This window comes from Rhipicephalus sanguineus, chromosome 2, assembly GCF_013339695.2.
Source record: "Rhipicephalus sanguineus isolate Rsan-2018 chromosome 2, BIME_Rsan_1.4, whole genome shotgun sequence".
Classification (NCBI taxonomy): domain Eukaryota; kingdom Metazoa; phylum Arthropoda; class Arachnida; order Ixodida; family Ixodidae; genus Rhipicephalus; species Rhipicephalus sanguineus.
In genome coordinates, this window is record NC_051177.1 from 18,715,951 (window position 1) to 18,741,961 (window position 26,011).

Consider the following 26,011-nt stretch of genomic DNA (forward strand, 5'->3'; position numbering starts at 1 on the left):
TGTGCTTGCACGCAGGCCAACGTGGAGAGGGCATTCTCTGCGTTGAAGTTTGTTTTACCAGAACAGCGGTCTCGCACAACAGAGAGTACACTCGATGACGTGCTCCTTCTGAAATCGTGCTCACTCCCTCGACAGAAATCATTGTGCCTGCTCAAAATATTCGTAATTGACTTTTGAGAAAATAATTACTATGACTTTGAAGGGTACTTACTGACTTGTGCTAGTTGATGGGAATTCGTGGTATATTTACTTCCGCTCTGAAGAACGTGGGATTAACGTGTTTTATTCCTGTCCCATTTTGTTAAGAGGAGCGCAAGTAACCGTGCACAAATTAAAACGCTTTTTATCGTTTCTCTAACTTCAAATTTTCGCATACAAATAAAAACCGTTCTGAACCGTGACAGAACATTTTCTTTTCGTTCCGGAACAGAAACGGAACGGAACTTTTCGCGTTAGAACAAAACTAAAACCGAAACGAAAAAATTACAGAATATCCACGGGTGAATGATGAAGAGCTTGGGCGAAGCTCCTGAAGCGATCATGGTCTCTTTCCCTTTTTTTTTCTTCTTTTCGTTTTTCATTTTTTTATTTTTTTTATTTTATTTTATTTTATTTTATTTTATTTTTTATTTATTTTTCCTATCTCTATGGGACTGCGCCATCTAGTATATCGTCACCCAATATGTGCAGTTTGCATGCATCTCTATGGGACAGCGCCATCTATTGAATGATACAGGAGACGCGACGGCGGGGGAACGCCGGACGGAGCGACAAGCGACCAGGTGATGCTATAAGGAGCTTCGCTCCTAAAACAGCTCGTTCCGACACCCTACCGACAGCATTTCAGCATTTGCCAATATCTTCTATGTTTCTGAGGCAAAAACCAGTCAGAAAGACGCCGGACAAGGGGAAGAAGTGACACACACAACGACTGGACTAGCAACTGTGCTTTATTAGCTGACAGCATGCAACTCCCAGAAGAACCACGGCGCATACGCTGATCACGTAAAAGCATGAAGCCAAAAACCACAACATGAAACAAGCAAAAAGCAAAAATTGGCCTACATGACGGCCAAGAATCTACCGCCAGAGTGACAGGAACTCGCATTTCTTCTGTAATAATGAAATGGACGTAGTGCTGACACAATCGTCACGGTGCATGTTGATATGCTTCAAGGATTTCGCGCTCCTACTTGCCCCCACCTCTACCCAAAATCTTAACATTGGAAAACAGCGGCACACAACCACAGATCCGGCAGTGGCGGGGAAGATTTGCTCCGTCTCACGTGTTCAACGAATTGTGGTGCTCGCACAGTCGTTCCTTCAAACATCGGCCAACGTGACCGATGTATACTTTTTCTCATGTTAGCGGGATCGCATACACAACATGTTTCGCGCAGGTAGTGTACTTGGTTTTATGCCGAATAGAACACACCGGCGTGCTAGTGTTTCCGCGAGCAACACGTGTACACAGCGCAGAAAGTTTGCAAGGCGCCGAAAACACACCGTCTACGCCCTGTCTCAAAGCGACTTTTTTCACATTGTGGGAAACCTTATGTATGTAAGGCATCACTACAACACTCTTCCGCTGGGAATCAATTGGTTCTGGACATCTATTCGCCGGCCTTTTAACCTTTTGCAGCAGAGTTTCAGTTGTCAAGATCTGCTTGGGAAATCCCGCTGCTTCGCGCTCAACCTGACAGTCAAAACTCGACTTAATGCAGTGGTGGCAGCTCTTCTGCAGTGCATTACAGAAACAGTTACTCGCGATTCCTCTCTTAACAATTTTTTAATGAGCAGACGAGTAGGGTAACAAGGATTTTTTGCTTCTGGGAGAAAAGCACCAGCACAATTGTCCATCATCCCTAAAAGTAAGCAAAAGATCCAAAAACCTAATGGCATTGTCAACCGGAAGTTCATGAGTAAAAGATAGGGCGTTAGAGCAAACTCGGAAGTTACTCAGAACTTGTTCAGCCGCCATGTGACGGTGTCATTAGATGATAGCTTTAAAATGATCAAGAAATCATCAACATATCTAAAGATATGACGGACACGTGAATCACGAAGACAGCCCTGAAGCTGGTTGTCAAACTTGGCTAAAAATATCTGGCAAAGAATCGGTGCTACGCACGCCCCAATACAGATTCCTTTTTTCTGTAAGCACGGCGAGCCATTGAATTCCACAGCCGTGGAAGAAAGATACATAGTTAGCAGTTCAAGGAACGCGTCAACGGACAACCCACAGGCATTTTGAAAGGAAACAGGACCATTCTGATCAATCAGTTCACGCACAGCTAAAAACAGTTCACCATGGGGAACTGTCCAGCGTCTTTCTGACTGGTTTTTGCCTCGGCGTCATGTACCAACTCACCCTTCGACGTTATTGCTTATATGTTTCTACGACATGCACAAACATTGCAAGAACGACGATTAGAAGACGACAAATGAATCCCACGCGGTCATGCAATTTTTACTGCTTTTGTTAGAGGTCAACGAAACCATTTTCGCTGTGACACAGATGGTTCTTAATACCCGCGTGCTAACCGCTTCCCACGCAATCTTTCCTTCGCACATGCCAGCAGTGACGTTCGCGACATGTACGGTAATATGTGCAGCTAATCCCACGCTGTTGCAACTCCGCACTGAAGTTACAGAGCCTAAGCGAATGATCCACGCGCATGCGCCAGCTGTCTTGTATACATACACACGCGCGCCATAGAGTGAACGCTGCCACTCCCTTTCCGCACGAGCCAGCTGTCCTCGCGTGTTGCGGCACTCCACAGCGGGGTCACCAGTGTTCGCGTTTTACCCCGAAGCGTATACGCGTGAAATAAACCGGGCGCAAGGGGTCGAGACGCCGCGGTGGAAAGCACAGAGCGACTATGTGTATATTATTTCGCGCAGGAAGTGTGCATGGAAACAATGGAGTTGCCTTGTACTCGGCGTGGAGCCTTTGGCAGCTGGCCTCCCATATCACGTGCCCGAATTAGGCCCGCTTGTTGGCGTTGTCCCGGACGTTTTACCTCGCGTACAGCAACCATTTCTGTGCGCTTCGGTAATCGAAGAGCGCGCAGTGACGGGCCTGGCTTCAGGCGCGAAAACGTTGTCCAGAAATAGAGAAACGCTGCGTGAGTGAGTCCATGAGCACATGTTTATACTGGATGAAATTTGAGACAATGCTCTAGCCGTTAAGCCATGCAGTTCCGAATTTCCTATTCATGTAAAGCACAGACGCGTAAAACGTATTTCATGAAAGACAAGTAAAACCCACGCACGCTTTTACGAAACCACCGCCGAAGCGATCTCAGTAGAACATGTTTCAGATAAAACGTTAAATTCCAGAAACTCTGACTAGTACAATATTTATTTAAGGTCTTAATTTCTCCACATAAACTCCACAAACGAAAAAAAAAAAAAAACGCACGAGCAAGAAGTTCAGAAACCAGTACCTATTCATCTAAAAAACAAACAACGAAGCCCTATAAGTTGCGTCAGTGAAATCATATCAAACTAAGAAATGTGATATGTGCAGTTACAGTTGTTGTGAAAGCGTTACAATGTTTACGAGGGTCTTGCAAAAAGTGGTACATTCTTACAAATTTGTAATATTGTCCCTTATGGCTTTGTTTTAAACTTCGTAGTATTTGAATATTCTGAAATATGACGACGTTCAGAAAACGTAAATTGAGTAGTCGCTTCACACTTTCTTCTTCTTTCAGGTGCAAAAAACCTCTATTTAAGTGGCTGAAAAGATAAACGATCTTTTTTTTTTCTTTCCCGTGTACTTACACAGGAGTTCATGAGCTATAGACTTCCACGAAAGCCACGAAAGGCGAAAACATAGGACAGCTTGACTTGTCGGTATGGCATTGCTCAGATTATGAAATCCCAGCGCTTAAAAAGCACAAACGCTGCGCAATAGTGAGTAATATAGCTAGGCGGTTTTGCGAGCCAGCGGTGCGAGCGGGCGAGCGGAGAGCGCAGCACGAAAGGAAGAGAGATAGCTGAGCGGCTGTTTCAGCGGAGCGCATTGCTGCGCCACCTGTTGAACAAGGTTCAATTACTGTCGATCGAGCAGAGGCTTTGCTTCGCCACCTGCCGAATAACACTGAGGTTACTGCGAAAAGAATACTGCAAAAGACATTTTTTATTAGATTTTTTTAGAATTATTGGAGGCCGCTGACGAAATGCCACCGCCGCTTATGTTGGGGGCTGCCATCTTGGAAAACGCTTGCACGCTCGTCCGCTGCTCGAGCTTTGCTGAGGAGATCAAATGAGAGGACGAGCTCCGCAGCGTACCGCGCATGCGCAGTTCGCCTCTCCGCTCGTCCGCTGGGCGCGCTGACTCGCAAACCCGCCCAGCTATTACTCTCTATTAAGTGTGCGTGCGTGTGCGTGTGTGTGCGTGTTTCGTACGGTTAGAACGCTCGTCTCTATCCTGACACTGCGATTTGGAAGACAGGCGCACCTTAAATGAGTTGAAGAGTTGTGCACGTCGATGCTCGCTCACTATCTTGAGCTCTAGATACTGAGGTACGCACATTTCGTCCATCATGTGTCTGCCTGCACAATGCAAGAGAGAGATCTATGTGTGATGCCAGCCTGCCACTGAGACTTTTCGCACGATTACCTCGAGCATGTGGTAAGGGGTCGCTCCGCAAGTAATACGTCACATTGCATTTTACTGGCTCCACGCTGAGAGTCGTCTCAGAGGAGAATGGCTGCGGCGGCGGAACCAGGCGGCGTGGTCCAGCAACGGCATTTGCGCGGGAACAGACGATGCCACTGGATATGACCAATGTGTCAGCGATGTATCATCAGCGAGAACAACAGGCCATGCAGTGCACTCGCTTGCAAATACATATGAATGAAGCCGCTTCATAGCTCCATACATATCAATGCGGGCAAGGTGAGCGTTGTGCGTAGAACGGACAGTAAGCGTCACGCTAAATACATCTAATAATATCGTTGTGCGCTAATAAACGTCTGGTGATTTTCCAGCAATCTCATCTCGTGCACCACCGATTTGCAAGGCCGACAGCGACGCTTCTACTCACGCGCCAGCGTATAGTGACACGCTTGGTATCAGATGTGTCGGGCACTGCGTCGTTCGTTCCCTGTCACATGTGCGTATTGTTATTCGGCGCGAGGACATGCCGTGGCGCCACCATGCGGAGGCATCCCTGTGACGTGCAAGGTTGGATTGCTCCGCCAGCCCTCTCCCGCACAGCCGCTTTCGCGTCTGTCTTATTATTATTCTCGTTGCACCTCCCTTCGACGAAATCAGTAAAATACTGCGGCGGCTTCGTCACTGACCATACGAAGTGCTAAATACCTGCTCTGAAAAAAAATATTACGCTCCTCATAATGCATTAGACAACGCCCTGACTGCCGACGTCGTCTGCTATGGCCGCCTACATGCAAGCCACGGGTGCCGAGCGCGCTGCTTTTGTAGAAGGTTACGAACCATCATGTGTCGAATTGAAGCATCAAATGAGCTTTAGCGCGTGCTTGCGTCTAATACACATATTTTTGCTCCAAGAAATGCGTGCAACCACGCAACTTCATCCATTGTATGTTAGCGCCTAAAAACGGGCCACGGCTGACACGACAAGCATGCGCACATTTACATTACTGTTAAGCACACATATCTCTATGAAGCACGACGCAAGCGGATTCTCCGTTTTGTGGAAAGCAACCAAGCATGCTTAGAGCTGCATGCAGCCGCAACCTTTCTGATTTGATTGGAGGCAAACGCAAGAGAGTCATACGCACGCGCGCGTGCCTCGTTCGGAGTTGTAGCCAGATAACATTTCACATGAGCACAAGTTTCTCTGCGGCAAGATCTTAATATTTACCTGTTGATCCTTATTGTGCAAATTTTCTACGGTTGTCCCACGGTGCACTTTCGATCACCATCGAGCCACATAGGGATGCAAATTTTCGATGATTGACTCAGTTCTCCAGCTTCTACAAAGGGGTCAATCGCGATCGAAAAATACGGTCCCGATAGGGCTCGATTGCGATAGAGTATGCACCATGTGCCAGCCGGCCGTATTACATTGCGCACTTGAATGAGCATGCTACGAGGTGTGGCTTACCGTGGTCTAAACGGCAATCTTATGTTTCGGTTAGAATACTATCGTCCAGCCTTTACAGCTTCATTGATAAGCAGTATGACACTTCGCTGCTGCTGTTAGAATCAGTGTCACGTGAGGACAATTAAGATGGACACCCGAGGGGGGGCGGGGGGCAGACTGGGGTGGAAGTTTCATCGGCGAGACAGGTAACTTTCAGCAAAGATTCAAGCAGCACATGTATGACGTAAGAAAGAAGGTTTCGTCGAACAGCAATGGCCGAGCACGCAGAAGCAACTGGCCACGAAATAGACAGGGATAGGGCAAGAATAACGGAGAGAGAAAATAACTTGACTTCTCGGCTTTATCTTGAATCTCTGACAATCCGGACAACGGCGCACAGGCTTAAATGTAATGACGGCTACTTCCCACACGTGCACGCATGTATACGCGTACGTCATATTCTAAAACAGACATAACCGGAATGTCTGCGCATTCATTTGTCGTTGTGAACAAGGCTCCCGTGCGGGAGCAGAAACGTCCTGCTTTTGTGTGAACATTCGTGATCGATGTCCATTTTAACCCTATGGGCTAGAAATAACAATAAAAAAAAAGGACAGGTGACAGCGGAATTATGCTCTTGCAAAACGGGGTATAAGTGAAAGCTCACGCCTGGTTCCTTCGCGTACGTAGCGCACTGTGGCACGGAATAGAAAAGTACCAGGCCTTCGGTAACATTTACTGCACTTTTCCGGATTGTAGCCTCTAGGGTTCCGTAGACATAAAGTGAGAGCAAAATAGTGCTGTTCAAAAGGAAAAACGCCTAGAAATCGCGATTAAAAACAACGCATTCAACCGTCCGCTTCCCTTCGCCAGAGCGAGGTGAGATAACGTGATCCAACCTTGCACGTCACAGCGATTGCAGCGCCCGCGTCTCCAGTGGTGGGCCTCGCGCCCATATTCGGCGAGCAGTTTGAGTGCAACGCTAGCGCCTTCAAAAAAAACTGTTTTCATTCTCCGGTTATTTGTGTGTGTGTGTGCGTGCGTGTGTGTGTGTGTGTGTGTGTGTGTGTGTGTGTGTGTGTGCGTGTGCGTGTGTGTGTGTGTGTGTGTGTGTGTGCGTGTGCGTGTGTGTGTGTGTGTGTGTGTGTGTGTGTGTGTGTGTGTGTGTGTGTGTGTGTGTGTGTGTGTGTGTGTGTGTGTGTTTGCGGTAAAATTATTGCCGTTTAGCCAGCCAAAGTTGCCCGCGAATCTTTACTTGTAATACATGCCACAACGATCTGTTCAATATATACGTCCATGTAGGCATCGAAGAAAACTCGGGACCACTTCTGGCTAAACGCACACAGCTTTTTCTGCATCGTCGCTAATTCTGTTATACTTTGGTGGTTCTACTACGCTTCGTCCCGCTCTTTTGCTGGCTACTCACTCATAGACGGCGCCCAGTGAGGAAGTAGCCGTGGCCCGCTCGCCTCAGGTCAATGCACACAGCGACCGACGTACAGTTTGGGCAATTGGGGTGTCATGTCTTCCGCGATACCACCTGGGTGCGGTATACGACTTCTCTCCACTGAAGAAGCGTGAATGGGAAAAGAAACGACTTGCTGAGAAGGAGGAGGATTTGTAGACGCGGGAATAGCTGGCGCTGTCTTTGTGGACGGCGCCGGGCAGCACCCGCCAAAAGAGCGGCTCTTGGCGCCGAAAGCAGCGGTGCGCGGATAAGAGAAAGGGTCGGAGCCCATTTGTCGGCGTTTCGACACGCTCGTCGCGCTCTCAGCGGGGCGGCTGGCGATGCGGCGCTATTCCGGCTGCCCCGTGCGAGAGCCCGACGGCACAGAGGCCATCGCGGCCCTGTCGCCGCTCGGCATGGCGGCCGGCAATCATTCGCTGCTTCGTGATGCCGCCGAAAGCGCTGCCGCGTTAACTGCCGCGTGTTCTTGTTGCGCCATCTGCGGCACGGGCGGCTTTTTTTTTTTTTCCCACTCGAAAGCGATGCATGGCTCGGACGGAGAGTGCGTGTTTATGTACTAAGAACCCTCGCCGAAACAGTTTTGCACACTAGATGTCTGTTTGACGACAGGTGCCCTTTCAGGACGGCATATTGGTGCTGTTCCAAGTTGTCTGAGTTACCACAATAGCGTGTCGGATCTCGTGACGGAGCGGTGACAGTGAGCATGCGGTCTTGTGGGAAAATCGTTCGCTTTTTCGACTCGCGAAGAGAAGTAATTTGCCCGGCATTGCCATGACTGCTGAGAGTGTAATGGTCTCAACGTCACCCATTTCTAACTTTCGGTCCCTGTTGTGTGGCTGAAAGTGTCACTGTGGCCGACATTTCTGCTTTCAGTATGTGGACGCACTGGGCCATGACATAGTTCTTCAATAAATTGTTTGTCATCGTGGCATTAGAGGCGATGATTTCGCTGTTAGGGAAGCGATGCTCGTTCATATACTGCCGCCTGCGCAACAAGGACTGCGTCTGACTGCACCATCCAACGGTTTTGACTTTCTTTATTACCATGCATCTCCAGGTCCCGCACCTCAGCTGATCCTGCAGGAGGCACCTTACAGCGAAGCTGTATGACACAAACGCCCAGGACAGCAATTTTCGGCGCCCCTCGCGTGTCAGCCCCACGCCAGTGCCAGTGCCTTTTTCACGAGTGTCGCGATACTCGGCGGCGGCACTTCCCGCCAATCGCCGTGCCCCTTTGTCACGTGACGAGAGACCGCGCTAGCGCTGTTATCAGCAGTTGTCGTCTGGACACGCTATGGGACGGACCAGGGCTGGGCAGAGATACTCAGAAAAGTATTCCGGAATACAGATATCGAAATACATGAACTGGAAGCCTAAAATGCAGATACTGAGATACATTTGCCTTTAACGTAACGGGATATTTCGGAGATACTTTTGCAATATGACGAAAAAAGTATTCCGGAATACAGTTACAACGATACAGATACTGGAATACTTTTTATTGCGATAGCAATTATATGGACAGTCTCAACTGGATTTTGCCGTCGCCGTCGCCGTCATGCACCGTATATGTATAAGTATGTATATATATATATATATAAAAGGCCCAAAGAAAAATGATCCAGAAAAATCTTCCGAAGCGCGGAATCGAACCAGGGACCTCTTGCTCCGCAGCGAGTGGCGCTAACCACTACGCCACGGAACGCAGGTCCTCCACGTAGCTAACGGCGAGCGTTATATACACACCTTTTACCGCTGGACGGACTCAGAGACGGCCGGCGCTTATAAGCGTTTCTTCATTACCAGCGAGATGGCGCTAGGAGCGCAACGGGCGCATTTAAACGTCGTCGGCGAGCTCGCTCGCTTCTTCTTATATTTGCGCAGGGAGAGCCCGTGGCCTTCCGCTGTCTGCTCGCGCGGTTTTCTCGTGGTGAGGGCAAGAGGGATGTTTCAAGTTTTCACCGTGATGTCCGCGCTCATGTTACGGAGCGTACGAAAGTCACTCGAGCTCAAGAGACGCCGCTAAACGAACAAACAGAAGATGAGCGCGAACTATCAAGTGTCACAGCTCGACACTTGAAGCACGCTAGTTTCCTTCGCTGCTTCGGCCGCCTTTGCAACGGAAGCGCTGTTCAAACTGAGAGTATCCATTGGCGAGCCTCACTTCGTATAGCATTAGTTTCTTGCTATCGCATTCATTGTTTCGCCCTTGCGGCAAAACTGTGATTTTTTTATTTCAAGGATGCTTATACTACGCAAAGGCACTTATTAGTGCAGCCTAATGTTGTAATTAAAGTTACAGCGCATCGAAACGTTCAGTTCATTTATTTATACAGTACCCTCAGCGCTATTAAGACATTGCAGGGGAGGGGGGGCGAACAAAATACATAATTAGTAATAATGACATAATTACAAGTATCAATTGCAATAAAAAATACAATATTTCACAGCAACATTAACAAGGATTAGACACCGAAATCGACATACTTGGCGAACAAACTAAGCTATGCTAGAAATAACACACTTTAAGCAAATCACTCGAATCACCTATGAACACCAGTGAATTGAGAAAAAGCACATATTTATTTTGGAGGTCTGCTTTGCTGAGAAGGTTGCTGTGTAGGCTTCTCAAATAGGCTGTCTTCTAACAGCGTCGGTTCAGCCTCAGCACACGAGTCACGAAAGAAAAATAGTCTGTCTGTCGCTGAAAGCGAGCCCAAATTCGTGTTATAGTGAATAAATACCGCCTTCATAGCCGGATTGCCCTGCAGCGTGGCGATATGTCTTCTCGGGTCATCTAGATACCGAAACACTTCCGCCCTCACTTGGGTTGTTCTGACTGTTCAGAATCCGAAGCCTGCCCCCATTTTCGGAATCCTCAGCCGTCTCACCCTGTCGGCTTCAATGAAGCTTTCACCACCATTGACGCTACCAGCACCCATTTCAGAAAGCCGCAACAGGCGAAGTCGGCTCCGGCGGTGGGGGAGCCTGCCCAGTCATGGGCACGTTACCAGTAAAAAGTAACAGTGTTACAGTTACAGTTACCTAAGCCAAAAAAGTAACTCTGTTACAGTTACAGTTACAGTGTTTCCGAAAGTAACTTGTTACAGTTACAGTTACTGTGCAAAAGTAACGTCGTTACTTTTCCGTTACTGTATAAAATAATAGATCACAAATCAAGTTATAGAATTTATTTAATAAGGGTTGCACGTCGTAAAACCCTAGACGAAGGAAACATAAAAGGGGGCCCAACACCAGCAATCACTTTGAACACCTCTTACTTGAAGTGGAAAACGTGGTTGATGTACTGGAACGACGGCAGTATATCCTAAGACGTTTATTAACTATACCCAGAAGCGCATGCGAAGAGCAGCGGGCAGTGCATCACGAGTGGTTACGACGTCCATTGTGTCTGCTCCATATGTTTAAGGTGTGTCAGACTCTGTTCGGAGAGCTTCGGGTCCGCTGGGCATACAAACCGTTTTTAAGTCCCGTTATTATACCTTGGAACATGACAACGTGTGTTCACGAAATCATAAGACTGCACACCTACGGATGATCATGGCGGTATCTAAAAGTGCGATGCGGGGATCGGCGAAACGGGCAGGAAATGATCAACGAGGCCTAAAGAACTCAAGCGGAATGTCGCTAAAGCAACCCATGCAACGCGTTCTAAGACCGAGCTTGTTGAGCACTGCTGGATGACAGGTCATAGCTTTGACCTAAACAATGCGACGACGCCGGTTTGTGAACGAAGGTGGGGGAAAGCAACTACTGGAATCGTGGTTCATTCGCCGCGGCTTGCAAAAACAGCCGCGGCCCCCCACTGGACATTTACAAGGACATGTGTGACAGGGGCGTAGCCAGAAATTTTTTTCGGGGGGGGGGGGGGGGGGTTCAACCATACTTTATGTATGTTTGTGCGTGTGTTTGTATGTCTGCGTATATATATAGGCAAGCATAATCGAAAAATTTCGGGGGGGGGGGGGGGTGAACCCCCCCAACCCCCCCCTGGCCACGCCCCTCATGTGTGACTAGTGAACTGGTTCACCTCGGCTCATTTTTTTTTTTTTTTAGGATGCCACCTGCATTGGGGGTGAAACGTCTGCCATTGTGTTAATAATTGTTGCATTAAGTCGGAGTAAACATTTTACAACCAGCTACAAAGAAGTTTTACAATATCGCTTCGCTAGTTCACGGAATTTCTGGCCTTAGCCGTTTCGCGTTCTGCTGTTTTCTAGCCACCTGTCAAACATGATTAGCTCGGAGTCTCAGACGAGGGAGACTATAAACATGGCATCCTAATGCTCCTCCACCTGTACACCAAGAACATAGCTAGATGCTCAAGTGACGAAAAGGATATATATGCTGAAAAAATAAAGACGGACGCGAACTTAGCAGGCTGTTCAGTTGAACCACGATTGATTTACATGTTGCGTTAATGACAGACCTCCAACCTCGGTCTTCTGCAGGGAAGATAATACGCTTAGTCACCTCCTCTCCTAAACTGCGAGGGGAGCCCTATTCTGGAAAGTTGAGGGGTGGAGAGGATATATGGTAAAGAAGAAAGTTCGAAAAAGTGTTGCTGTTGGATAATTTTTCATAGACAGAAGTAACTGTAACGGTATTTTCCGTTACAGTTACTGCGAAAAAAGTAACAGTGTTACAGTTACAAGTTCCTCTAACTTAAAAGTAACTAGTTACAGTTACAAGTTACTGAAAAAAGTAACTAGTTACCGGTAACGCGTTACTAGTAACTAGTTACTGCCCAAGACTGCCTGCTACCACAAAAGACCGTTTCACGCATGTAATCAATTAGGAACGCATCCTGACATTGGAAAGGTGGCTGAAAGCGCGTCAAAGATAGCCATCTTCTAGTCACTTCCGCCGCGACTACGGGAACTAACTGCTTTTGGAAGTGCCGCCGCTTTGAATACTGAACGCACGCGAAGCATTGCAAAGCCTGTTCCAAGGCGGTATCCGCGCGGGGGGTCCCGAAGTAGTGGCTTGCCACCCGAAAAAAACTAGGCGTGCTGCATTGACATTGAGAGACAGTGACTTTCGTCGGCAGAGGCCGACAACACTGCCCCCGCGATTCTGCCGTCTGCGGCGTCGCGCGCTTTACCACATGGACCATTCTGTGCTTGAGGGGAAACCATCGCCGCCCCATCTGTCGGCGACCGGCGGCGCGCCTTTGCTTGTCTTGGCACAAAAAAGAAAAAGAAACGTCATTCCCCCACTGGAAACACGCCTCAACTCATTTCCGACACAAAAAAAACAATGTAACGAGATACCCGTGTCCTGCATAGTATCGCGATACAGGCGATACATCGTAAATGTATTTCACTGCTGAGATACAAATACATTTTTCAAATGTATCTCGATACAGAAATACAGATACTCAAAAGTACCTCTGAAATACTATCGCGATACTCTTGTATCGCGATACTGCCCAGACGGACGCGTCTCTTTCGCTTGGAGGAAGAAGAGTGGGAACTGAAGGAGCGTCAACGCGCGCAGAAGCGTGAAAACGACGCGATGCCGCAGAACGTGCAGCCGCAGCTGCCGGCTTCTATCTTCACAGTAGTGGAAGGGTTCTGATTTTTTTTGAAACCAAACGAACTATTGCTAATACATCCAAGAACATGACAGGTAAATTCCTTCACTTATATCTGGGGAAATCACTGAAATGTCTTAATCGTTTCCAGGCCCCATCATACCAGGTGCTCTTATTAATGCGACATCATGGGCCAGCACATACGGCTTATATCCATCGTTAGGTGATTAGCTTGGGATATGACTGGGGATATCTCATATAAGTGGTGCGACCTGGAAGCGATGGTTCCCGGAGAGGTCAATTCACGAAGCAAATGCAGCGCAGTCCAGCGAAGCGCATGAAAATCGGTGCATGGTTAGCGGAAGGAGGTACAAACACGACATGTTGAAACGTATAGTACATAATACGAGGCAGTTGTGAGGATAACGAATGCTCGTGTGGCGCAAGGATTTCAGTACTACAATATGCTGAGACTGCATGGTTGTCATTCGCTCGCTTATACTTCGACCAAGTAGGATTCAGTCGCTAACGTACCTGGGAGTGTGGCGAGAGACAGTTTACCGTGTATCTAGTCTTAATGCTCGTTTAGACATCTGCCATTCAGAACATAATGTGAGAAATTGGAACGATAGCCTGCGCACTGCGCGTTTCAAAAGTGCCCAGTGCCTTGTGAAGTAGAGCAATGAAAAGGGAATCGAATCATCTTTCAGGAAGAAAAGGTCACCATAAAAACAGTTTGCCACGGGGTAGACGGCGCGTGCGCTTTGTGCGTTGGGAGGTGGCAGTGACCTGTACGTCGGCTGCTTGACAGTGGCGCCAACTGGATATCGTCGTCCGCTGACGGACTCGTGGTGAAGCGCTAGAGGGCTCCGCGCATATGCTATACGGTGACAGCGAGAAAGGCCGTCACGTCAGCGGGGTCCGCGGCGCGATACGTTCTTATCGGCAGCGGCATGATGGATGCATCCACCGCCCGAAGACGCCCGGAATGACCGACGATGCCGGATTAATAATATCGCGAGACACGCCAAGAGGCGCATGGGCGAATACTGGATATATAGCCTCCGCTTTTGGCTTCGCAAGCTTTGCGGAGGCGTGCTGCAAAACGCAATCAAAAGCGTCACCGATGTGTGAGCTCACATATTGCAATTCTGTACATCGAAGCTTTAGTGCGATGTGGCAGAGCGCGAGATGTGGTCGGATTGAGACGTCAGCTCGAAACACGATCCAACTTGACAAAACCATCGAGGACAAAGGACAACTCAAGGTCGCCGAGTAGAGAGGTATACGTAGTAACAACCAAGTAATAAAAAAAAGTGACAGTCTCGCCCACAAGGCGAAGCACTGATATACTGATTGCAAAGCGCTAGAGAAATACACGTGGTAAATAAGGCACAGATTACTCGACCGTATAAATTAATAAGAGCAGTACATATTCGCTTACTATTAAGTGAACAACTATGGTGTCACGTGGGATACGTGAGCTTTTTGACATTTTGAGCTTGAAGTTTACATCCCTTCCTTAAAAAGTTTGCTTTCTTTCCTTTCAAAGAAAGTGCAAGCCCGGAATAAAGGATGATAGGCCTGACAAGGTCTCGTCTTCCCTACAAAGTTGTTCACATGGCGTCGTAATAAAACAGTGAACAAAACTTGCAGTGCACACATATATGGGCGCAAGAAGAATTGAGCACACAAAATTACATATGCATATGGACAGCTGACCAGCCTACGATCCCATATATGCGCAACAACAAATGAAGTACGCGGCATAATAATGTCACATATGTGATGCATGTTAATGAAACTGGAATTAGAACGTTAAACGCGCGAATATTTTGCTCGCTCACATCTCTAGTGTGCAAAACACCCTTGCGGAAGCATTTCTTCGCCTTTACTCGAATCACAACTTACAATTTTTAATAATTTGTTTTTTATACCAACACGTACAAATTTCATTTCCGCTTCCCAGAGTTGCTACAGACTTAAGCTTTTTTTCTTTTTGTCGATTCGGTGCAGTGGATGCAGAGAAGAACAATTTCTAGGATTCTAATAGCATCTCCACAGCCGGAACTTACTCATAGCGTGAAGTTAAGTAATGCAAACGGCGCGCGTAAACAGAGCCGGCCGACACAGTTGGGCTAGCACAGCGGAACTTACCAAAGTTATGGCACGCGGCTAGGACAGACATCCAGTTTACCTGCACGAAAAACGAGAAAAGCCGCGTAAGTATAACGCCAGAATAAGCTTAGGCAGCAGTTTCATCTAGATCAATGCAGTTCTGCAAACGGATGGAACGACGGCCCCTTCTCCTGCGAGCAACGGTCAGCCTTTCTTGGCAGGGAGAATGCACACTGCAACCCCATTCTCCTTGCATTATCCGAACGTTAATCAGCCCATTTTGTTTTTCGAGTGATCTTGTTTTGCCATCTCCGCATTAAAGCATGCGCCAGGCCCAGCAAAAGCCCAGTTGGGTCGCTGCAACCGAAGCCCCAGTGCGTTTTCAAACAGAGTACCCCACCCCCAAGATGGTCGTTTAGGCAAACTACCCAAACCGCACCAACCATCGGCTCAGCCAATCTCCGCAGCAGACCGGACAGCCGAGCTGTGATTTAAAACCACTTATCTCGCAAACGAAACGCTCAGAAAAGGAGCGCCAAAGAGCACGGGTCGAGCCACCCGTCAGGGAACAATTTTCTCGAGCACGCCTACGGCGAACAGCAAACACGATAGCATAACTGGAAAGTCTCCGAGGAACCACCTGAACAGACAACACACGACACGGTGTCTTTGTAGCGGGAGTGTGCTCGCGGAAGGCGGGCAACCTGAAGGGAACACAAAAGGCTTCCGGGAGACGCAGAGCGAGCCGGAACAGCCGCTTGTCACCGGCGACGCGGCGAGACCATTCATTACGCGCACACGGGCCTCCTCGACGGGTGGTGGCCTCACGTGCGAGGAAGGAGTGTGAAACGCTCGGGGCGGCGGCGGCCAACCCCTTTGACGCCTCCGGGACACCCCCCAGCGAGCTCGCCATCGCAGACAGATGAGCCTCGTTCCGGGAAGCCTTATTGAAGTGCGCGGGGACACCCCACCGCAAGTCGCACTCCCGCCGTGAAACGGCCGGCCAGCGCAGGCGTGAACTTTGCGCCAGTCGATGTCGAAACACCGAGCGGCCGCTTTACAACTGCCGGGGTGGTGGCACGATGAGAGATGCGCTGCACTAAGGCCCCGTGGCAGCGGGTGCGAGGCACTCGGAACAACGTGTAGCCGCGTAGCTTCGAGCACCCGTTGTAAAAGACCACTGAGCTGCTGGAAGAGCCGCTTTCGCAAGATGGGCTTCGGGACAGCGCGTTGTTGTGTAGGAAACGAAGCGGCTGTAATCGAAAAGCTAAAGGCTCGTTTTAAACTGGCCAAAAGAAAAATCTCGCTTCACACGCACACGCATATTTTCTGCAGGCTGTTCGTAGGCACTATTCATAAAGCGAGATCATAAATCAACAGACCTGCACGGTTCTTGCCTGTTTACTTGTTACATTAAAGAAAAAACTATTAATTGCGAACCGCAGAGTAGCGTACGCACTTCTGACTGTTATAGTGAGCTCAAAACAATGTATTTAGTTAGATACATACAAACACAAACCTTGTTCACCGATTGCTCGCTTAAGAGAAGCATGACAACAGTGCACTCCGTCATGTGGCCTTTTTTTTCTGTTTCATATTTCGCGCGCTTTCTTTCCAACGGGAAAAAAAAGGACTACGTGAGACGTGCCGTACAGGAAACAATTCAATTGGTGGTTGCTCAAGCCGCTCTACAAGTCTGCGTTCACACTTTGGGCATTCAGCCAATAATTAAAAAGTTGGGTAATTAAACATAAATAATGAGTTGGTTAAGGGGAAAATAAAAAAAAATAACCTGAGTAGCTATATAAAGGCTAGTACGAATTGCATGCGTTCGGATTAATTCGCTTCCGACGCACTTCTCATTTTTTAAGTATTGGCCCAAGTTGCGCCACTGGATTATGCCTCCGCCAAATAGCCCAGCACAAGCCCCCCGACGCATCCCAGTCCAAGAAAAGCCGAGCAGCGCCACTTGTTTAGCGAACAATCAGGCACACGTTCGTCCTCCGGCTGGAATGCGCGGCCTCGTTGCACTCTGCTGCGCTCAACGAAAGCCTCGTAAGAAAGCAGCGTAACGCACTCGGCAATCCACGTGTATGGGCACGTAGCACTTGACGCAGCGGCGCTCAGTGCGCGCAGGCACGAACTCAGCCGCGCGCCACGCGTGCTTGGCCGCCGAGGGGAACGAACTAGCCAGACAGCCGTCGACGAGCGAGGTGCTATCGAGTTTCCAGCGGGATGCGCTCTCCAGTATACACGGTGCCCAGCTATTCGCCAAGGCCGCCATCGGGCAGCGAAGGCCGCCGCATAAGAGAACGGGCGGCAGCGCAGCATCGGAGCTTTCGCAGCACCGTTGCTCTGCTTAGTATTCTCGCAGTGCGTTGAACACCGCTTTTGGCCCGATATAGCATCACGTAGAAGCGGCCAACATGATGTCATATACATACGATGCACAGCATCCGCAAGCACGGACAGATGCCGTGCAAGTTCTGCAAGAACAATTAATCTTATCCTGCATTCTTCCAGCTGTAGCCAGCTTTAAAAGGCGTCGTGTCGATTTGAGAGCAAACTGTCCCAAACAAATTAAAGACAAGGACAGGTACTGATTAAGATGCAAGAAATGCTAGGAACGGTGGATCAATTCAAGTAAATACAGGAAAGCAAATTAACTTACGAAAGTCGAAAGGCTCTCTCTCTCTTTCACACACACACACACACACACACACACACACACACACACACACACACACACACACACACACACACACACAGTGACTGGCGAGAGTGCTCAAAAGCAAAAGTCCGACTTCCAACAGCTCGCGACAAGACCCGTTTGTCAAGATGGGCATGAAAGCAAGGTATGAAGGACCTTCGGTCAGACTGAGACGCAGGGCATCCATTACTGCACGTGTGGCGAGGCAGAGCGGCAAAGGAAGAAGAGCCCGGAACAGGACCTCCCGTCGAAAGTGACCTCCACGCCAGCCGCGCCCCAAAAAACAAAACGGTCTCTGTTTCTTTCACTTTTGTCTCGGTCGAATACGGCTCTATCACGCTGGAGGGCGAGAGAGGGCGGAGGCGAGCAAAAACAATCGCGTACCAGTGCGACGTCGGCAGCGGACCACCCGGAAAAATAATAACACCGTGTCCCCATCTTCGGCGGCGGTGCAGGGGGCAAACGGCAAGCTCTTCTCCTCGCCCGGTCTCGTGTCCAGAAGCATCGCGAGGCTCCGCTTCAGAGAAAGCAGCGAGAAGAAGCTAAAGCAAACAGCGCCTCGGGGCTCGCGACTCGCGGGTGGTCCTGCACCACCGAACGCGAGGAGAAGGGGCCAAGCGAGCCTCGCAAACGAACGAGAGACACTTGACCTTCTCCATCCGACGGAGAGGAGGTTGCTCGAGTACACACGCATGCACGGGGTAAGCCATACGCACGGGAAGCGGGTTGGATGGGAGCACCGCTCGGGCGATCATCATTAGGCAACTTATTGAAAAGCTAAACCTCGGAGGGAAAGCACGACGGCGCGAAAGATGTGCCTCGAAACTATGCCGCGGCAAAAAGAAATACATGCAGTAAAAAGAAAATCGAGACACAACACGTGTAGCAGAGCACGCGCGCAGTTCACGTGCGCCGGTGAAATGGCTAAATAGCTATAGCGTAAATGGTCACTCATGCGTGGTGCAGAGAGCTGCGGGGAGGTCGCCAGCAAGGCGGGCAGTAGCCGCGAAAAAATAGCACACGGACTGCGTGCCAGTGGAGCGCACTAAGGAGAGCGAGTAATATAAGGCGAACGAACGCGTCGGTGCATCCCCGTTGCGTCGACAGGAGAGTCCATCAAAGCAGTGAAACCTACGAGCCTCGAGCAGCATTCGGCGCAAAGGGGCGAGCAGCTTCGCCGCACCTGGAGCGAGAGGTCGACGGACAGCAAAAGGCTTCCATGGAGCAATTCGCGGCAGGGAGTTAACGGTCACGGTTAGCGACGCACATTTCAGAAGTGAAAATAATCGGTCCACTGTCACCTAACAGGTTAATAACGCGCGCTGACGGGATTATCGACGCGTCGCAAACATGCCATCAATCTCCGAGAAGGACTTTTGGCAATTCCTTCTGGTTATAGGTACACAACAATGGTACAAGTGGCAGTGACCCCAACGCTGAATCATAAGTACACTGTCACTTTAAAAGAACACTATATGGATGATGCACTGAAAACTTTGCGAGTATCCTAAAGTGTTCGATGAAACCAGATCACCCTAGCTTTGTATATATAGCCTGCCAGTGCTAAAGTGCGGGGCCAAGAGAGTTTGAACAAAATATCACCTAACGTTGCCATTTGAAAGAACGCCTTTCCCATACCACATATATGGGTCATTCCCAGTGTTGTACACGTTCCTCTAAAACAGGAACGTAAGCTCGTTCCTTCCCAATATTGGAACGAGTTCCCGTTACAAGTTCCTCTAATGAGAAAGGAACTCGTTCCAGTTACATTTCGAATATTGGAACGTGTCGTTACATTAACGTTACATTTGAATTTTTATTGAAAATATAGTGCCGGTCACTGCCGGATAATCCTGAGGCGAAGTTAGGTCAGCATTATAATTCTCACATCAAGCTACACATATTTTACTAATTTGACATCGCCGGAAGCAGGTTATATGTAGATAATAGGGATCTAAAGAAACGCTCCTAGACGAATTTTTTTTAGACCCCCGGCCACACTAAACTACAATTTCGTGCTCGTCTATCACAAGTGCAACACATGGGGCAATTTCTACGTTAATCTTCAAATGCGCAGTCAGAATAGTGCTCTTCAGATATTCAACCAAAAATTTCCAGACATGCATCAATATAATTAAGTTATAAATAAGTCTTGCACAGGAAACGGCATCGAAAGGAACAATACATGGCGCTTAACAAGTGCTGATTCAATATTGCACTGTGAGTAGAAAATAATGTCCAGGATTACGTATTCGCAACTTAGTGAAGTCTCTCGTTCGCACTCAGCAAGACTAGCATCTAGATGTTGGTATCCGTCAGACGAACCTGTTTTCTCGTCAGCACTTCGTTGCCAATGTTGAAGAGCCGTTTCATAAAGCGCTTGAGGGAACTGCCGTGTTGTACACACATAGGAACAAAGTCGACCGAGGTCGTAGGGCCGAGGGCAGGCTCAGTGGGTGCAACAAGAATGCAGCTCTAGATGTAGTACAAATATCGTTTATTGCGGGACAGACGTTATCGGTGAGGCGGCTGTCAAACTGAACTATAAGCAACATATCGACCAATAGCCGCGGAGATAACTCGCATGTTGAAGGTATTCCAGGCGCCACTGCAGCCACCCCCCCCCCCACGCACACGCACATACAGGCACACATACTCTCACCCACACGCACGCACGCACACACATATTGTTCGAGTTGGCCGAACAAAAAGTAACCTAGGTAAAAAAAATAGCGCGCCGTTTCCTGGCAGCGGCTTTGCAATGGGTTTCGATGAGTCTCGAATGTCAAGTAAATTTTCTGCAAGGTGTGTCTATACACTCCAGAACGGCCCTTGATTGCTGTCACACTGGCTCACACAAAAAGAAAAAAATCTGCTGTTCCTCCCGCACATGGTCGGTATTGGTATCGTGCGCTTCCCTGCGCCCTTCCCTGCGCTTAATGTGAAAATCAAGATGCAGCATAGTCAAGTGACAGGCGAGCGTTATATTCTTGCGCCTCACGCGGTCGCCCATCCGCTCTGTTCTGCACGATTTGCTGCGTTCGTGAGCCTGTTCAATGTCGAGGAACGTTTACAGAAGGAACGCCGTTCCCTCTGCCGTTCCAATGTAAACGTAACGAGTTACCGTTACAGTTCCACCGATACTAAATGGAACGGTGGCGTTCCCCCGTTCCCCCAAAAAGGAACTAGTTCCTGGAACGTCGTTCCTTGGAACGCCGTTCCGTACAACACTGGTCATTTCTTAAGGGGATTTACGTCAAGCTTCCAAAAACATAACGATACTGATTTCCACAATAACTAAAATCTGGCCGCCCATTCTATAGAGTTTCCGTTCCACGGTGATGTTTCAACTCATGGGGTGCTTCACGAAAAAAATAATATGCTTGAGAACAGTCCCGTCTCTGTTTACCCGAACAAAGCGCTATTAATCGCAATAATAATAACAATATCTGCGTACAAGGTCCCAAAACCACGATATGATTATAAGCAGCGTTGCCAGGTTTGACTACTTTGCGCCATTTTGGCTGTTTTTTTTTAGGCCGCAGGCAACAGAAAAATCGTCTTGGCTACTTGGCTCCTTTTTGACTACTTTCTAGTTCCCTCGATTTGAGCAAAATTATCGACAACTGGTGAAGTCGCAGCCGCTGGTGTTCGAGTATATGGTGCCAAAACATGGCAGTAAAAACGTGCTTCCAACTCCGAAAATTTAATTTGACATTTTGATTACTCAGATAATGAACCTTAATTAAAATGATGGCGCAGTGGCCTAAGTAGCCGTAAAGGTGGTGGTCATAACATAAATATAAAAAAACTGCACGTTCATAACCTGCCACTCAAGCAGGCCTCGCGCACACGCAAAAAAAAGTGCTTTTGGATAACTGAATGGGGCTCAGCGAGAAGTGTTGCATGGGGACTCATTTTGCAGATTACCCATTGCGGAACGCGGCTTTAAACCACAATTGGAAGTGAGCAGGAATCCAAGGCGTTCTGCAACTAGGGCACTATGCACTCATCGACATTAGAAATCAGATATCCGACATTTCAAACGAGCACTGAAAAAACCATGCAAGACACAAGAGGCAAAGGCGTCAACACAAGCGCTCATAACAACAGTTCTTAGTGAACGCGCTTGTGTTGCTGCCTTTGCCTCTTGTGTCCTGGTTTTTTAGGGCTCCCTTTAGAACGTCGTACCAACTCGCCCAACAATCAATCCTTCTAGAATATCCGGCGAACTGCTTGTATCATTTCTTAGGCTTAGGTAAGGACTGCGACTCTGTATTCGTGATCACGGAAGAAATTATTGCGAAAGTGGCTACAATTTATGCTTCAATGCAAGCAACTGTGATTTTGAGCGCACTCATCATGCCGCAGACTCATTTTCGTTATCGCAACTTCTAGTCATTTCAAGGAAATTCATGCAAGACGCGTGAAGAGAATAATGTTTTCAACAGCCCGAACAGTGCGTCATCATACATGAAATGATTTCTAAATTCAACAATTTATATTGGAATCTCAGGAATTGTGATGTTGCAGTGTTCGTGCGGCACATATTTACATTTTCGCCGTAAAGCTTTTGCATTTAGCCATTGAAATAAAAATGTGGAAGCGGTTTTCACACATGCTTGGCTACTTTTGGCTACTTTTACTGCACCTGGCTCAAGTTGGCTACTTTTTGGCTAGTTTTAGTAATTTTCTGGCTATTTTTTGTCGTTTAAACCTGGGAACCCTGATTATGAGGGACGCTGTAGCGGAGGGCCCCGGCAATTTCGACCATCTGTGTTCTTTAACGTGCACTGACATCGCACAGTACACGGGCCTCTAGCATTTCGCCTCCATCGAAATGCGACCGTCGCGGCCGGGATCGAACCCGCGACCTTCGGGTCAGCAGCCGAGCACCGTAACCGCTGCACCACCTATTAATTGCAATAGGCGAGAAAATAATGCGAGTACTATTTCGCAAAGTCACAAAACTTTATTCCGTGTGAAGCCGCGGGCCGCGTGTTTGAGACTGCTGTGATAGAACGATGGCTCACAGCGTGATCTAAATATCTGCTTCCGCATCGGTCCAGAGAGCAAACCGTCTCGTGCAACGCTGGAACGGGCAATAAACGCTGACACCTCCATTCCGATAATTAATGGCGCTCGAAGTTCGAATGTGCCACAGTCTCTGAGTTTATTAGCTACATTGCCTAGCGTCTTATCTTTTTCGGTACATGCATGAACGAGAAGACACGTGCTTTTTTTAACGTGCTGCGGGCGCATCGTGGCCGTCCCAGAAGTGGGTATATGAACAGGTTTTGTTTATTAGAGGAACACATTATCTTCCGTAATAACGAGCAAAAGATAAAATTTCACGATGCGACTGAAGCAAATTGGATGTGGCGTACAAACGAATCAGCGTTCTCACAGCAAGCACCGATGTTTATTAAGTTACTCCAAGGAGTGATGAATGAGCGAAAAGGAATGTGCACGCTTGTGAGCATTGTCGAGACGTCAACAATTCGTGTTGAAATGGTTCAAAGGTTCGTGGACATAATGAGGCCGTGGTATAATGAAGCATGTGATGGAGATAAATGGATTTTTGCCTTGAAATGATTCTTCACTACGAAAGTTGCAGCAAGTTTGCCCTGGTGAACTAACTCGATAAACACCTTTTTCGCTCGCTCAAAGTGCAACAGAGACGGCACTATTGAAGTGCCAGGCGATATCCCTGCAGACTCTGTCGGGCCAGTCGATCAAATTACGCCCGAGATGGACAGGAGCCGAACCAACCCTTGCCGCAGGAGGTCGCGAAGCGCGGAGACGGAATGCAAGGTGTGTCACGGGCATGCAGCATTACCACCTGCTGCCGTGCCGGTCTTGGCCTCATTGTTCGCCGAGTCGCGACAGGGCTGCGCCGCACACGCCTCGCGATTGTGGCGCATTAAGGCGATGGCTGATTTCGGAAGATCAGCCCGCGGTGCTTCCCACAAAGCGCTGCAGCATGCAACTCTGTGTAGCGCATAGAAACATTTTAAGGTATATTCGCTGCCAGTCAAGTGTCCGTAAAGAGTACGCGCGCTGCTTACAACAAAGAAAGTTCCGAAGTTACAACAAACAATCAATAGCACTGCTGCAATATAACTGCAGTGAATAGCTTCTTGGACGCCGGCAAATAATAATAAAAAAGAAGACACACGTCGAAAAACATAATGGTTTCTTAAGGTTTGGGCCGTGGGACCGGCCTTCGTCTGAATGACTTGACGTTGACGTTTCGGCCGTGGGCCCAGGCTGAAACGTCAAATAAGGCTTCTGTTCACTTGTGAGTCAAACACCTTGTTCTTTCCATATATATATATATATATGTTTTTATTTCAAATAATTTTGCGAGCAACTACACTGCCACAGAGAGCCAACTGCGAGAAGAGGCTACCGTGACGTCCCTGTCGTCACAATGGCGTATCGGCGCTGAGGTTTTGGCGGCAAGCTTCATCAATCTGAACAGCGTTTTCCTTCGGTGTCATTCGACAAGGATGGTACTGAATAAACACGATATAAGACGCAGCGTGGGGTCTCGCACTGTATGTCTGAACCGAGCAGATTTTGAGGCGTGCGAATGTGACTGTCACGTCCAACCGGATGACGTGATTATGCAGGCAGTTGAGCAAATAAAGTCAAGTAAAAGGGACAATTCAATCAAACGGTGAACGCGCATTGTTGTTCATCAGCCAGCACTCAGCAGAAGAGAAGCGCAGCGTGGATCAGAAGTGAATGAGATCGACACTCTTCGAAGGCAGTGATGCACACACCCGATAAAACTGCACGGCGTCTTGTCCGCGCAGAAAGCGCACAGGGCCATCATTGGTATCGCAGCAGGAGATCCGGGACTTGTTCGGCTGTACCACTCAAGGTCGGCTGTACTCTCGAACGTGGACGCACGTTCAGACGTACAGGCAGTGAGCGTGGAGCTATCAATACAGCGAGGATAGCCTAGCAGACAAGAATCAGGAAAGCCAATACGCCGCCGGGGAGCCGACCAAACAAGCCGCCCGCCAACCTAACGCAGGCAGAACCCACTGCCACTGGTCAAGTTGCATTGTTGCTTCTCCCTTTTGAGACGCGCGCGGTTTGACGAAAAGCCGCGGCTCCATTGTGTGCCGCACCTGCAAAGGCGTGGCCCACAGGCAAGCGAGCCCGACGATCGTCCGCCCGCTCAGGTGTCGCCGGGCCCTTGGCGAACCACCCAGATATCATTTGAATACAATGTACCTGTCGGAAGTGACCCTGGGCGGCGCTTCTTCGAAAGCGGAGCAAGTCCGTGCCTGTACAGGTGCGTCGAAAAGTGCTGCCAAGACTCGCGAGAAAAATTAGTTGACCTCGCCCCCGCTACCACTGTTATAAAATCGCCTCAATTTCCGCACCTCACGGGCAAAGAGTAGCATCTGATGCTCTCGCGCGTTCTTTACAACGCAACGTCGTACAGAAGCATCGTAGCTCCTGATGTGTCATCGATATTCAAGGCACTGCACCGTTGCGATTCTTTCAGTTCCGCAGAAATGCAAGTCCTACAGACTATGCGGTCAGCGCACGCAGTAAGCATGCATATGGTCGTTTACTTCGGGACACACATGTTCACAAACGGGGGAAGGAAAAGGTAACTTTACTGCTGACCGCACAACTTTAGAAGTCAGCGGCACTGCCGCCTCAAATCTGGATGAATATGAGCCTGCACTACAGTGGCTACCTACACTAACGGGCGCTATCTCTAGACTGACGACATGAGCCGCAAGGCCGGTGACTCCGCCATCCGGCTCATCAGCTGGACTTTTTCCTTGGTTGCGGAGGCAATTGGCTGTCGCGCTTCGGTTATCTGGAACGGGGCTTAGCTGATCAGCTTCATGCACAAATCCCCTTATCTTCGCGCGGCTGCCAAACCGCTCCGAATGCTAGAGAATTTTGACAATGCAACATTCCCATAGGAAAACCGAAGGACGCACAACGGCAAATCATCGGGCAGTGGAACCCGGAAGGAGTGCGCCCGAATCTCTGTTACGCTGAGGCCGCTACAAGGGCTCGGCCAGCAAAACCTGCAGCAAGGC

The 26,011-nt window shown here is 48.8% G+C and overlaps 1 long non-coding RNA gene across 1 annotated transcript in view; it reads right to left on the reverse strand.

Moving 5' to 3' along the window:
- The window catches only part of LOC119382475 (uncharacterized), a 101,689-nt gene that overhangs the window by 4,987 nt on the left and 70,691 nt on the right, over positions 1-26,011 (reverse strand). The window contains exon 2 of the long non-coding RNA XR_005181542.1: positions 15,263-15,302. This is a non-coding gene — a long non-coding RNA (uncharacterized LOC119382475). The remainder of the gene's footprint in view (positions 1-15,262; positions 15,303-26,011) is intronic.